The sequence below is a fragment of the Canis lupus genome, chromosome 6, assembly GCF_003254725.2.
Source record: "Canis lupus dingo isolate Sandy chromosome 6, ASM325472v2, whole genome shotgun sequence".
Lineage (NCBI taxonomy): Eukaryota > Metazoa > Chordata > Mammalia > Carnivora > Canidae > Canis > Canis lupus.
The window spans coordinates 62,287,687-62,303,508 of NC_064248.1; the positions used below are offsets into that span (position 1 = coordinate 62,287,687).

The 15,822-nt window shown below is 40.2% G+C and overlaps 1 long non-coding RNA gene across 6 annotated transcripts in view; it reads left to right on the forward strand.

Annotated features, from left to right (window-relative positions):
* Positions 1 to 15,822, forward strand: part of LOC125755330 (uncharacterized) — a 99,696-nt gene that overhangs the window by 19,020 nt on the left and 64,854 nt on the right. For all 6 annotated transcript variants that reach the window (XR_007411546.1, XR_007411543.1, XR_007411542.1 and 3 more), the window contains one exon: positions 7,516 to 7,739. This is a non-coding gene — a long non-coding RNA (uncharacterized LOC125755330). The remainder of the gene's footprint in view (positions 1 to 7,515; positions 7,740 to 15,822) is intronic.

Below are 15,822 nucleotides of genomic sequence, written 5' to 3' on the forward strand. Positions count from 1 at the left end.
AGGCAGTTTTTATTTTGCTTTAATTTTTGAAAAATATTTTGCTTCTCCCACCCCCTTTGGCACTTTAAAGATTTTATTCCATTGGCTTTTGGCTTGCATGTTTCTGAAAAGAAATAAGTTGTCATTCTTATTTTTGTTGCCTCTAGGTAATCCGTCTTTTCTTCTGGCTGGTTTTAATATATTCTCTTTATTGTTGATCTTCAACAGTTCGGTAATCATGTGCCTTGGTGCTGTTATTTTTTTGTTTTTATCCTGCTTGAAATCATCAAATTTCTTTCTTTCTGGGGGCTTATAGTCTTTGTCAAATTTGGGAAATTTCTCACTATAACGCTTTTACATATTTATCTGTTTTCCTTTCCTCTCCTAGGACTTCAATTTCATGGCTATTAGACTGCTTGCTGTTATTTCAAAAGTCATGAAGCTTCTGTTCATTTTTTTCTTTCTTTCTTTCTTTTTAGTCTTTTTTTCAACTAGGGCTTAATTTTGGATATATTTTAAATTGCTGTACCCTCAAATTCATCAATTTTTTTCCTTCTGCTGCGTCCTATTTGTTGTTAACCTCATCAGTGAAATTTTTATTTCAGATAGTACATTCTTCATCCCTAGAAGTTCTATTTGGTTCTTTTAAAGATATCTTCCACTTCTCATTATATTTATGTTTTCCTTAAATACTTGTACATAGTTATAATAGTTGTTTTAATGTTATCTTCTAGCATCATTATCTCTGGCGTTCTTAGGTCTGTTTCTATTGATTAGTTTTTCTCCTGATTCTGAATCACATTTTCCTGCTTCTTGTCATGTCTAGCAATTTTCTATTGGAAGCTGAGTACTATAAATATGTTGTTGAGTTTCTGTATTTTCTGTCTTTAATAGTTTAGAGTCTTTGTTTTCGGCAAGTAATTAAGTTACATGCAGATTAGTTTGATTCATTTAAGGCCTTATACTTTCTAAGGCAGGTATAGAGTTGCCTTCTACTAAGATGTGACTCTACTCTGTCTGTACCAAATGATCTAGAATGTCATTGATGTCTCTCTACTAGTCAAAATCAAAAATCAGGGATGCAGTTTAAAAGAAGCTGGTCACGATGGCCTCACTGAGAAGGTGATGGTTGACACAAATGCTTTTCTTTTGCTTTTCATTGCTGGAGCAGTGGGTGTGAATTATTCTAATAATATTGATATATGATGTCAAACTTCACAGATCATAATGTTTTATACCTTCACCAGCAGTTTGGGAGAATGCCTGTTTCACAGTATCTTTGCCCAGTGTTTCCCTGGTGTAGTGCTTGTCACATTTGCCTCACAGTATCCTTGCTAGCATTGAGTGTGATGTTTAATAAATAATGATATAGTCTCTTGGAAGGACTATCATGCAGTCATTAGGATCATGTTTTTTGAAAACTACTTAATAACCTGGGGGAAGAACTCTCAAACTAATGTCAATAAAACAAAGGTAGAATAAAAAAGTTGATATACATCAAGATCTTACTATTAAATAAAGATCATATATATTCTTTTTTTTTAATTTTTTTAATTTTTTTAAATTTTTTTAAAATTTTTTTTTAATTTTTTTTTTTTTATGATAGTCACAGAGAGAGAGAGAGGCAGAGACACAGGCAGAGGGAGAAGCAGGCCCCATGCACCGGGAGCCCGATGTGGGATTCGATCCCGGGTCTCCAGGATCGTGCCCTGGGCCAAAGGCAGGCGCCAAACCACTGCGCCACCCAGGGATCCCCAGATCATATATATTCTTTGTTAATAGCATTTATCCATGGATAATGGCATTGTGAGAGATTTTTATATTCTCATTTTTTTAGTATAACTTTGATACTAAAAACTACTCTAAATTGTAAGGTATCTGATAAATGGATTATTCCAAACATGGAAATACTTAAGAGCAAGAAAGTCTGCCCACATGGAAACCATATGCCCTGGGACACCTGGGTGGCTTAATGGTTGACTGTCTGCCTTTGGCTCAGGTTGTGATCCCGGGGTCCTGGGATCAAGTCTTGCATTGGGCTCCCCGTAGGGAGCCTGCTTCTCTTTCTGCCTATGTCTCTGCCTCTCTCTCTGTGTCTCTCATGGATAAATAAATACAATCTTTAAAAAAAAAAAAATGCCCCCAACAAACTAGAACTGGAGTCACATCTTTTAGTACATGTATTCATCAGGAATCCTCTAATAATGAAGCTATCTGAGCTATCGAAAGGAATGTCCTGACAGGTCCTCCCACCTAACTGTGAATTTATAAAAGTTATGTAATTGGCCAACTCTCTGTTTTGGATTGGTTTTATTTGTTTTGACTAATTTGGACCAAATGCATTTTCCTTGTCTCCCATCTTACCCTTTAAAACACTGAATGAAAAAAATAAAAAAAATAAAAAAAAATAAAACACTGAATGTATGCATTTGCTAGGATTGCCATAAGAAAAGATCACAGATTAGTTGGTTGAAACGATAGAAATTTATTCTCTTACAGTTCTGGAGGCTGAAGTCCAAGATCCATGTGCTGCCAGGGTTTCTTTCTTTTTTTTTTTTTTTTTTTTTTTTCAGTTATTTATGATAGTCACAGAGAGAGAGAGAGAGAGAAGCAGAGACACAGGCAGAGGGAGAAGCAGGCTCCATGCACCGGGAGCCCGACATGGGATTCGATCCCGGGTCTCCAGGATCACGCCCTGGGCCAAAGGCAGGCGCCAAACCGCTGCGCCACCTGGGGATCCCCAGGGTTTGTTTCTTCTGAGACATCTTCCCTTAGTTTGCAGATGTCCATCTCCCTGTTCTTCATCTGATCCTTACTTTGTATGTGCCTGTGTCCAAATTTCTTCTCATAAGGACACCAGACATATTGAATTAGGGCCCACACTAATGACTTAATTTTATTTATTTATTTATTTATTTATTTATTTATTTATTTATTTGTTTGTTTGTTTTTAAGATTTTATTTACTTATTTGACAGAGAGGGAGAGAGCACAAGTAGAGAGAGCGACAGGTTGGGGGAGAGGGAGAAGTGGGCTCCATGCAGGGCAGGGAGTTTGATATGGGGCTCAATCCAGAACCCTGGGATTATGACTTGAGCTCAAGGCAGACACTTAACCAACTGAGCCACCCCCAAGAGCCCCTAATGACTTCATTTTAAATTATTTACTTAATTGCATCTTTATATTTCTAAATATAGTCACTTTATGAGTACTGGGGGTTAGGACATCAACATGTGAATTTGGGGAGGACACCGTTCATCCCATGATACAGAGTAACTTTAGCTCTTCAAATTCCTTATAGAGAAAACACATTTCTTTGCTCTCTGAGCATAACCTCTAGAACCCAATGTGTGTGGTGTTGAATTCTGACTCTTTCACTTTAAGAGCTGTTTGATGTGAGACAAGATATCTAGCCTCTTTACACTTAAGTATCATCATCTCTCAAATGGGGACAATACAAGTACATACTCATAGATTTATTGTAGCGTTCAGTGATTTAATTTATGCAGATTTGAAGAACAGTGTCACAAAGCTGTATAGTTGATGCTCAATAAAGATCAGCTGTTGTTCTATCAAATTGTCTTATTAATATAGTTGCCTAACACTGTATTTGACATGGGAAATATAGCGATGAACACAAAAAATACTCTTTGTCTTCACCGAGGAAGGATTTTTCCCCTGGATCTATGTGTCATTCTTATTTCTGGTGAGACGACTTGTGTTCTTCTTTTAAAACTTCTGTGTAGAAATACGTTTCTAAGGGCTACTGAACAGTCAAAGCATGCTTGATCTCTGCCCTTGCCTCATTGTGGTTTATAGATTTGAGGAGAGGTAAAGTCTGAAAAAGAAGCCTGTGGTGATAAATCCTATATTTTCTTTATGATTGTCTCCTTTTTCTCTACTCTTTAGACAACACATACACACACACACACACACACACACACAGGCACACACACACACATGCTTATAACCTCGTAGCTGTGCTGGACACATTTTGTAAACCCACGTGCCCAGATTCTGTATGTAGATAATGCTGTCTTTTGAGGTTGAGGTACCTACTCCATTAAGAAGTCCTCGTAGAATGCTTTGATGACTAAAAATGTGGATGATGTGTCTGTCCTTTGTACACCAGCTCTCTCACCCTTCTGTGGGAACATGTGCTTTAGGTACTTTTTCAAGCAAGGACTTGTGCTGATCTACCTCATACATTAATTCTGGCTGTAGTAATACTTTGGGAAAGGAATATGAGCCCAAAAATAACCACAAGGAGAAGTGTGTCATGAAAGGTCATGGCAGTGGGGCAGAGGATATTGGACAGAAGAGATCTAAAAATAGAGAGCAAGAGATCAAAGAACCAGCAGCAGTGAGGAACCTTTTTTGGCTTTGATTCACTAGAGGGGGAGGCAACACTCCCCAGAGTGCCTCTCCCCCTCCTGCCACTCGCACCCCATTTGTGGAACTGCAGGGAGTAGCAGGATGGTGAGCAGATTTTTCTCCCCTGGGAGCTGACTGCCTTTAAATCATCTTGATGAAAAGTATATTTAAATAATACTTTAAAACATGTCAAAATAAGTCACTTTTTGAAGAATTTTGTTAACTGCTATATTCCTAATATTCTGAGTAAAGTCAAAGCATTCTGATCAAGAAGATTTCATTTCAGCTGTATTCTGGACCAGATCTTTGTATTTTACCACTTGACATAGATTTCTTTATTTTATTGTCTCCCCACATTGTACCTAATGATTAATTATTTGCAAAGCCAAGCACTAAATTTTATGTGCACGCGCTACACATTGGGTAGGTGGGTTCAGGCATGTCAGATTCCAGCAGCCACTGTTTGTGTTCTGTGCGGATGGGGTGTGGGAGTATTGGCTGCAATGGAAGAAACTGATATTTTCGATATGCTGTCCAATGCTCTGCCCTTGTATATATAATACAATATATATACAATTATTTGGTGATAATGAGGTGGGTAGGTTAAGACAAGGTTGAAAAGACAGAACTCTTTTGCATGAACTTTGACAGATGATTGTATTTGTGTGTGTGAAGGGGGTGTAGTTGTTTTCTAATTTCATAAACTAGAGAATCAGAACATTTGGGGTGAGTCCCATAATCTCTCTAAAAGTCAGTTTCAACAGTAAAATGAGCTTGTTGGCACTTGGTTCAGAGACAATATATGTGTGGAGGTGCTTGCAAATTATACAGCACTGTACACATATTCCTTTTAAACCACATGGGTGTCAGGGAATCAGTCTGTGCGTTTGGGTGGAATCCACCCTTTCCTATTCAAGGAGGCTTCTTTTTATTCATTGCAAAACTATTTACTTCACTCTAGTGTGCAAGGCACTGTGCCAGGCACCTAGGTGCATTCAGAGGTGAATCATACCCAGAGCCTGCCCTCAAGGGAATTAAGGGTACAACGAGGCAGATAAACCATTGAAAAACACACTGCTTGATTTTAAGAATTTAGCTTCAAATGACTGCATAATTGAGCATAATATCACATTTTAAAAGTGATTTAGCAACCCCTTTTAAATATTTAAATAGTAATGTACATATTCATCAACATGCATTAGTCTGCTAATAGACTAATTAACATGTATGCCGCTAGTCAAGGACATTGAGAAACACGTGAAAACAGTATCTTGACTCAAGACAGGCAATTTGGGGTACTGCAGCGATTCATGATAGCTGACAGGACACTAACCCCAACTCCTGTTGAGAGATCAGGCTTCATTAGTCTCCTCAAACCAAAAGTGACCCCAAAACAATCAATTCTATATGGTCTTAAAGTCAATTTCTCCATTGGTTTGATTCGAGGCTTTCTTAGCCTGAATCCATGAGTGAAAGGCCCTTTTGTTTAACATTTTAGTTGCAGTTAACAAATCTCTGACTTTATTCTAAAAAAAAAAAAAAAAAGAAAGAAAATTGAGATTTCTCCAGGAAACTGGGATTCCTAATGTTTCTGTGAAGGAAATGTACAGTTATGATCTTGAAAATTATGTAGTTTGTTGATTTAATGAAAATAAGATATTGGGCTAATAAAATTTCCAGCTATTTGAAAACCACCACAAAATCTGACTTTTGTAAAAATCTAGCTTAAAATACATTCTCAATCAGAATTATGGCTTCAGAAATATTTTGAATAAGAATATGATAGGTCTTCTGAAAAGATAGGACATGATTCAGCTCCCTTCTAGTAGAAGAAAGCTGCTTCAGAGATCAGAAATCTCACCATTTCCTTTTCAGGATAACTATAAGGGCCTGTACCTGGGTCTGGAGTCAGCCTCTCCTTTAGGCATTAATAGGTTTAAATCAGTGTGAGAGATCTTAAATATGGTCTTTAGGAAAAAGAAGCTATTGTAAGCTCAGAAAAGAGGGATGTTTCACTTAGTGCTCAGGATAATGGTTGAAAACTATTATGAACAGGGAGATCTGTAGGTGTTATTACTTAGCTAGTGAGTTCCACAGAACAGTGGGAAGAGGGATAGAAGTACTATGTGAGCAACAAGTGGAACGTTCAAGTGAAGATGCTCGCAGTAGGCACAGAGGCCTGGGTTACATGATGAGGACAAGACATGCAAGCCCCAGCCAGAATTCTCAGAAAGTCGCTTCACACAGAGTCCCGCCAGCTGGCCCCAGCCCTCCAACCTGTGAGCCTCTGACCCAGTGCCTCAAAAAGAGAACCCAGATCTGCATCCTATTTCCAATTACAGGTCATTAGGGAAACCTATGATGCCTCAGTTGCCCATTGCCTCTCAGGAAACAGTCCCACGAGTATTGCTGCCAGTCCCTGGATTCAGTCAATCCGTGCAATGGGTATTTATCGAGCATCTACTCTCTACCATCTGCCAAGCACAAAGACTCATCTCCTACCTCTACCCTCTGATTTGTGTTTTGATAAAGTGCAGTGAGCTTCTCTAGACCTATGATGGGATACCTTCAACTGGTCATATCAATAACATAGCCCTTTGCTGGGAGCCTCTGCAGCCCCAGTGGCTTCTGGCCTCATGTTCACAGTTAAGACCCAAGTTATTCAGTGGTTCTCACCAAGCATCCTAAGTGTTTCCAGGAGACTCTAGAAACTTTCATCTTGAAGTGACCAGTGATTACTACTCTTTCAGAAGACTAATCAGCTTTCAGAATAGAAGGCAGGGTCCAGATTTATTCCCTGCTTTTCTGGTATTACTACTGTATACCAAACAACTCTAAAACTTTGTAACTTGGGCAGCCTGGATGGTTCAGTGGTTTAGTGCCGACTTCAGCCCAGGGTGTGATCCTGGGGATCCAGGATTGAGTCCCACGTTGGACTCCCTGCATGGAGCCTGCTTCTCCCTCTGCCTGTTCTCTGCCTCTCTCTCTCTCTGTCTCTCATGAATAAATAAATAAAATCTTAAAAAAAAACAACTTTGTAACTTAAAACAGTTCCCATTATACCTAAAACTAATATATTTTATGTTAACTAACTGGAATTTAAATAAAAACTTAAAAACAAACAAACAAACAAAAACAGTATCCATTAAATTATGTCTCATAGATTCTGGAAGTCAGGAATTTAGACAAGACTTCGCTGGGAGATTTTTCTGCTCCTTTTGTGATGGCTGAAGTTATTCACTGGTACTCAGCTGGCAGAGGGGCTGGTTGAGAGGACATCTTATCTGGAGGTGGAGCAAGCATCCCAATAGAACCAGGAGGAAGCTACGTGGCCTTTCCTGACCTAGCCATCGAAGCATTACCTCTGCAGCATTCTGCGGGTTGCATGTGAGTACTAAGGCCGTCTCAGATTCAAGAGGAGGGAAACGGGCTCCCTTTTTAGATGGGAGGTCACATTTTAGGAGAGCTTGGGACACATTTCTGCAGCCATCGTGGGAAAATGCAGTCTTCCACCTTAGCCTCTGTGTCTCACTTATTGCTCCCCTGCCTCTGAATACCTGATACTGGCCTAGGACTCAGTTACTATGTCTACTCAGAAGTCAGCCTTCTTCCCCCCCTTGTTTTCCTTCTATCTAATTGAAATGCCTTCCTCCAAAGAACTTCCCAAAGACTACCTACAAGACAAGGCAGAGTAAGAAGGTGCTCGGCTGGTTTGGGTCACAGAGGAAGGACTATTCATGATGAGAACAATAAGGGAAGCTTCCTTGAGGAGGTGGCCATTCTGGTGGACTTTGATAGAAAAATAGAATTTTGACAGATTGAGGGACGCCTGGGTGGCTCAGCGGTTGAGCGTCTGCCTTCGGCTCAGGGTGTGATCCTGGGCTCCCGGGATCGAGTCCCGCATCGGGCTCCCCACAGGGGCCTGCTTCTCCCTCTGCCTGTGTCTCTGCCTCTCTCTGTGTCTCTCATGAATAAATATTTTTTTAAAAAATCTTTAGAAAAGAATCTTGACAGATTGAGAGCAGTGGAGAAAGGTATATCATTCCCACGTGAGCAAAACCACAGAAGTGTAGAAAGGCATTTTGTGTGAGGAGAAGCTAGGACTGCTAAAGAGTTTGAGCTTCAGATTCTATAGCTGCTGAGAGGCCAGGTTTAAAGCTGTGTTTTAGGAAGATGACTGTGACAGCAGTGTGGAGAGGTGAGATTTGGGGGTGCGGGGAACAATGGCCGGCGTGTGTAGAATAGTATCCTACAGTGTATAGTATCCTTTTGAAAGGAAAGGAGATGGCTTTCTTTCTCTCTTGATCTATGAGAGAAATAGTAATAGTGACTCTTTCACCAGAAATGAGGGCTTTAACTGTTACAGTCCATCACTATGCTTGGACTTTCTGTCAGCAAAGGCTTGCCTACATGTGATTAGATTAGATAGTTTGTAGGACTAGTCATCCCCTTGGGATTTCATCCCACTCACCCTCCACCATCCTAGTGAATCTATGCCTCAGCAGCCTTGCAAGACCTGCCATCAATTTCCCATTATCACCTCACACTCTTGCCCTAGCTAAAAAGGTCTAGACTTTTCTGCTGTTTCTCCCCTCATTCCCTCAAACTCTTGGCCAGGGCCACGAGTTTCTTATCCTTCCCTGGCATGCTGTGGCCTATCTCACGGTCACATCTCTGCATATGATTTTCTCTCTGCCTAAAGAATTCTTTCTATCACCCTTTCTCCACCAGGCAAATTCCTAGTCATCAGTTCATACCCAAATGAAACATCACCTCTGTGAAGCATGATGCACTAGGCTGCTACCTTCTGGTCTCCATGATACTCTGGCTTCTATCTTAACACCTGTCCTTTTATAGTGTCATGTGCATCTCATGTACATTTTATAGATTAAATCGAGGCCTTTGAGGGAACAGACTGTGTCTTATCCTTGTATCAGTAGCATCTCTCATAGAATTAGGTAGTCAGTAAATGTTACCTGAAGGAAGGAAAGTGGGAACTTCATTTGACTCTTGTTAATGTAAATGTTGTATATGTCAGTCTGTGTTTCTGATCTAGAAATGCAAATCCCAACACGCAATGAGCAAGTAGTTGGTACTATTCTATGCAGAACAGTGGTGTTTCGCTTTGCTCCTAAGAAGCTCAGTTTCTGTTGACATAGGTTACCGAAGTAATCTAGAAAATCAACCACAGAAAGCCAGCGGCTCCCAAAGTAGTAGAGCTCTATTCACAAACCTTGTTTATTCCTAACAAACAGTTTCCCAGAGGTATCATGAACAGCCCAGTTGCGGTACCTTTCACACCCCAGTAACTATTAAAATGGGCAATTTCTTGCCGGGTTTCAGAATTGTGGAGCAGCCCTGTGTAGTCTCCTGGATTCATCAATAACATTCTTTTCTCTGAAAGGCTGACATTCACAGGTAGTTTAGGTCATTGTCAACTTCTGTGGTCTCCTTTTAAAACCTAAGGTCACACATTCATAAAATCCTTCCTGACATAGTGAGGATAATAGTGGGGAACTCAGCTTCCACATATACTAAGCCCTAAAGAATGCTCTGTGGGCAGAGCTCAGCTTACTTGCGAGAATTTTGTTTGCACAGGGTTTCAGAGTCTGGGTAGTTTCTGAGCCAGGGTAAATGGGATGTTTTCCCTTTCCCCAAGAACCCTGCCATGAACTGCTTTATGTAACCAAGGCAGTGCTCACCAGTTGGTGGTGGCGGTGTTTTCATTCTAGCTAGCAGTGCCATGTGCGCCTTCTTAAGGCCCAGATTTACCGTGAACGCCCTCCTGGAGAACTTTGACATTCTACCCTCCTTATTACCCCTTGGGTTGTTTGCTGGGCTTATTAAACAACTGTCTATAAAGCTCTAATGCTTGGTCTCCTTCTGAGAGAAACTTTTTGATTTCATTTTATCCATTAGTTAGCACCCCCCTTCTCCCTTCCTTAATCTCACATTCAGGTGTTTTTACCTCCGAGGTGACTCATATGTGAAAATGATCATTTTAGGACACTTGGGTGGCTCAGTTGTTAAGCATCTGCCTTTGGCTCGGGTCCTGGGATCGAGTCCCTGCATTGGGCTCCCTGCTCAGCAGAGAGTCTGCTTCTCCCTCTACCCCTCCACTCAGCTCTGCTCTCTCTCTCAAATAAATAAATAAAGGCTTTTTAAAAAATGATTATTTTAAAGCATATGGATTATGGGTAATTTATCCCAATGCCAACCGATTCTCCCCTACACTGCCCTTTAAAGAAGGAGCTCCCCTGTTTCATCAAAGGATCATTAGGGATTTGAAGCGGGTGAAGTTGGTAAGGAGTGGTGAAGGGAGAGGGGACTCTGGTTTGGTCTCCCTGGCTTATGTCCTAATGTTGCCTAAGTTTCCACTTAGGCAACATTAGGTGACTGGACCCTTTCCAGGCCTCGGCGTCTCTCAGGATCAAGACCCTGTCAGAGGTTTGATACAGATGAAAATGAGGTAGCCTCTAGAAGATGTGCAAGAAAGATTGATTTCTGTCCTCTTTTCCTTGACAGGTCAGTAGGGCTGGAGAGGGCAAGAGAATCCGAAGCTTCACACTGAGGAGTTAGGAAACAGTGTCAGTTGGGTGCATCTAAAATTAGAAAATATAAATATGTAAATAGGATCCAACTGACAGTAATTTGACTTGCAATTTTTGAGGAACACATCTATTATACCAGGCAGTGCCAATTTTGTGATTCTGTAGCTACATTTATAGTCACCATTATTTTAAAGGGTCCCTTGATTCTAAAGCTTCTTTAGCATCATAAAAATTTCTATTAGAGAAACTAAAGTTCTCAAAATAAAGGTCTGCAGGTTCCAGTGAATAGAGACCCAGCCCAGATGTCAGAAATGTAAAACTTGCCTATATTTACAAAACACTACTTAATCATTCCTCCAAGGAGATGAGAAAAAGTTCACTCTGCTGACATCTTATCCATATAATTAAATGAGAAATAAGAGATTTAGCTCTTAAATATATTAATATCATCTTCTATTAAAGCTTGATCAAAGATACTCTCTGTTTCCTAACTCCTTTCTTCATCTTTGATTCCTGAAGCTTTTGCAACTTGCAAGTAGAAAATGTGAAATACAAAGAAAATGCCATCGATATGTGGCTAAATATTCAAACTTACAGAAGCAAGAGAAAAGATAACAGGTATTGATGATGGAAGCAGAGACCGAATATCTTTCATGTTCTCTACTTCAAGGTCTAAACCTCATAGAAGAGGTCTAGATGAGTGGTGTAGGCCCCAGACCAGCAACATTGGCACCACCTGGGAACTTGTTAGTCCTGTAAATTCTTCATCCTCATTCCAGATGAGAAATTCATTCTCTGAATGAGAAACTCTGAGGCAGACTCAGCAATCCTTGTTTTAACACACTCTCCAGGTGATTCTGATGATGGTAAAGTTTGAGAACCATTAGACTAGAGTAGATTTTGAAGAATAGAGGAATATAATCTTCAGAGTATCATAAAAATTTCATTCCACGCTTGAAGAGAAACAAACAAAAATTACTGAGCTGTGTGGTGCTTAGAGGAAATAGCTTTCTGGAAGCCAACACCACAACAGAATAACAGTTTGGGGAAGATTGAAAAGGTCACCTTTTATAGCCTGCCTCGTTAGTACAGAAATGTTTTAACTGCCAAAGTTGGCTTATAACCTATGAATGGTCTTGGAACTAGTTTCATGGAATAGTTATTATGTACAGAGGAGATTGATGCCCAGATATTTTTAGGGTACTCTGGGTTACACAGAATGAAAAAGGTTTCTTTGTTGAGAAGTGCTACAAAAAGAGAACATGTTTAATTTTGTGTAATCCAGTGCTCTGCAGGATGTCTCAGAGATTTTAATATGTGAAGGTGTAACCGTGGGTTCTCAAAAGAAGATACGCTCTTTTGTGTATGGATGGTTCTTGAGTTTATGGTGTTTCTCCAACTGTTGGACTGTGAAAACCTTTTTCTATGTAGTGTCCTTTGGGAGCAGACTTTACAGAATCTATTTTGAGAAATGCTGAGTTTAATTATGGAATAATAGAATTTCTTGCTTGGAGTGTATCTAGAGACCAGTCGAATCCCTTAGTTCTAAACACCTGGCTTACCTAAAGTCACAGAAACTAATTATTCTGGAGCCACTTTTAGCTTCCATTTTGTGATGTAACCAACCATTGAAGATAAGAGGATCTTTTTTTAAACATAAGATTTCAGGGATAGACATCCACTTCCTACAAGGATGACAATAAGTATAATGTTTCACATCCATCAATTAGATAGTGGCCTAACAAAGGGTAGAACCACAAGCTTTGGAGTCTGATTCCAGCTCCATTATTCACTACCAGTAAAACCAAAGGGTTGAGTTACTTAAATTCTACAAATCTGTTTCTTGTGTAAAATGGGGATAATAATTGTACCTCCCTTCAGGGTGCTAATAAGAGGCAAACAACATAATTTCTATAACATGGTTAGTACTATGCCTGCCACACTGTAAATGCTCAATAAATGTTAGCCACTATTTCATTGATTGATTAAAAATATATGTAATGGACAATCATTACAGCCCAATCCACAGAGCCTTTAGAGGATTTGTATTTTATTAAACCACAATAGACTGCATATGCATTTGGGGAGAAATATTGTATAGAGGTGCAAGGCACTTATTTACAAAGTCTGATGTGTAAATCTGCAGATTCTTTTTTTTTTTTAAGATTTTATTTATTTCAGAGACAGCATAAGCAGGGGGAGGCAGAGAGACAAGCAGACTCCCGCTGAGTGCAAAGTTCTATCCCAAGACCCCCAAATCATGACCCAAGCCAAAGTCAACTGAGCTACCCAAGTGCCCCTGAAGAGATTTTTTTTTTAATTTTATTTATTTATTCATGAGATACAGAGAGAGAGAGAGAGAGAGAGGCAGAGACACAGGCAGAGGGAGAAGCAGGCTCCTTGCAGGGAGCCCAATGTGGGACTCGATCATGGGACTCTAGGATCATGCCCTGTGCTAAAGGCAAATGCTCAACCGCTGAGCCACCCAGGCATCCCAGCCCCTGAAGATTCTTTGCAGTAACTCTACAACATTTGAGGTTTACATGTTAGGAACCAATGGCTGTGTTAACCTATTTTTGTCTAAAAATAGACTGTCTATTTTTAAAACATTTACACAGGAGAGAACCCTCTGCCTGCCTTGTTCCATTATTCTGTGTTTAAATTCCCTTGCAGTTAATTTTTTATGTGTCTCTTTGGGCATGTTCAAAACCCATTTCCTCTAATTGAATCTTCTGCGGACCTAACAGCTGGTCAGTATCTTCCTCCCCGTAACATTCTACTCAGAGGAAAACCTCTTCCTAAAGAAACCACTCTATCAATCAATTAACAATATTACATGCCCCACACTTGAACAGACACCTTGGGACAGATAGAAGACATTTGAAACCTCTGCTGTCACTTCCAGGAACTTATTATGTAGTTGAGGGAACGGATTTATTGTCTGAGAGCATTCAAGTGCTATCCTGATAGTACCGGTTGAAAATGCAGCTGATGTTCAGAAACAGGCAAAATCAGTGCAGGAGAATATTTGCAAAAGCCCCATGGAAGCAGAGTGTGTTTAGTGCAAAAATGCTGTAATCAGGAATCAGGATTTAGATTCTAATCCAGACTTTGAAATGAACTCACTGTGTGACCTATGGCTAGATCTTAACATCTCTAGATCTTCCTATCTGTAACGTGAACAATTGGAGTGGCTTCTGGCTGTTGCCACTTAAAGATGGGGACCTGTATCCCCAGTGCACATTTCCACACCGAGCGCTCACACAGCCGGAGATACAGGTACTGTTCGTAGTCCCATTTTTCAGGTAAGGGCATTAATATAACTTACAACTGCACAAGTAGTAACTGGGTCCGGTACTCTGGTCACTTTTTTCTTGATCACAATGCCAAAGTTCTCTTTGGAGGGGCTTGGAAAGGGTTTAAGCTGGACCTTCTGAAATGGGTGAGGGCAGAGATTGAGTGTCACTGTGGGTCTAACTCAGTCCCCAGAGTACATGGTAATTTATAGTACGACTTCCTACTTGACCCCAGAAAACCTATAATATGAGGTTATTTCTGTCCCCAAACATCAGTATTATTACAGAGATTAGCTGAACATGAAGTTAGTTTGCTGCTTATTCATTAACTCTTTCTTTTGCAGGCATTTTTTTTTTTGAATTCGCCATCTTTAAATTGTTTTTTTCCTAAGTTCTTAATTTCTTAAATAAAGCTCTTCCTAGCATCATGTATATAGAAAGACTGTTTTCTCCCCACCTCTTACGAGTCATTAGCCTGTAAATAATCACAGGTATAATGTCACTTCAGACTTTTAGTAAGTTTAATTGAGAGAGAGAGGGGTGGTGTGCTCAAGCAAGGGGAGGGACAGGGGAGAGGATCTCACAAAGACTCTGCACTGAGCTGGAAGTTCAAAGTGGGGTTCACATGGGGCTCTTGCGGGGGGGCGGGGGGGGGGGGTGGGGCTCAGAGATCATGACCTGAACCAAAATCAAGAGTTGGACACTTAAGCAACTGAGCCACTCAGACACACCATGTTTAGCACCCCCACCCCTGCTCTTTTTTCTTTTTCTTTTTTTTTTAAGATTTTATTTATTTTTTCATGAGAGACACAGAGAGAGGCAGAGACCCAGGCAGAGGGAGAAGCTGGCTCCTCTGCAGGGAGCCTGATGCAGAACTCAATCAGGGGATTCTGGGATCACACCCTAAGCCAAAGGCAGATGCTCAACCATTGAGCCACCCAGGCATCCCCATGTTTAGCTTTTTAATATAAGAGTGACTACACTTTAATATAAGAATACACTGACTTTCATTTGCTTCTGCTCCACTAAGAGTTGAGAAATTCTTTGACTTTTTCAGTCTCTAATTAGTGTCCTTCACCTTTTGTCTCTGCTTGAATCTGACATTTTAGAGGTGGAAGAGCCAATAATAGTAATCCTGAACTTCCACCGAGCATTTATTTGTTTCAGCTACGGATCAAGGCATATATCTGATGTGCACACAAACCCCAGAAGCTGGGAACTACTGATTGTTTCCATTTTACAAATAAGGAAATCGAGATGAAAGTAATTTGTCCAAAGTCACATATTCATTGAGCAGAGTCGAGAGTCAAATTCAGAGTTTGGCATCCAAACCTAAGCCCTTAAATTTGAGATTACACTTTTGTCTCCTCCAAAGGAAAGAAGTAGGACATATGTGGGAGGATCAGTTACCTTTTCTTCTTTAGGGTGAGCTGATTTAGGTGGAGTTTATTTGAGGAATGTAGAAGATTATTTAGGCTAGGAGAAAATTAGCAGCAAGGGAAGGAAATTAAGAGAGGGAACATTTTGGGTATACATTTACTTCTCATACACGCCTCTTTCCCGAAAGGAGAGTTGTTTCCTGACTAATTTTCCTAGTGAAAGAGGTCATTCACAGCTAGGAAA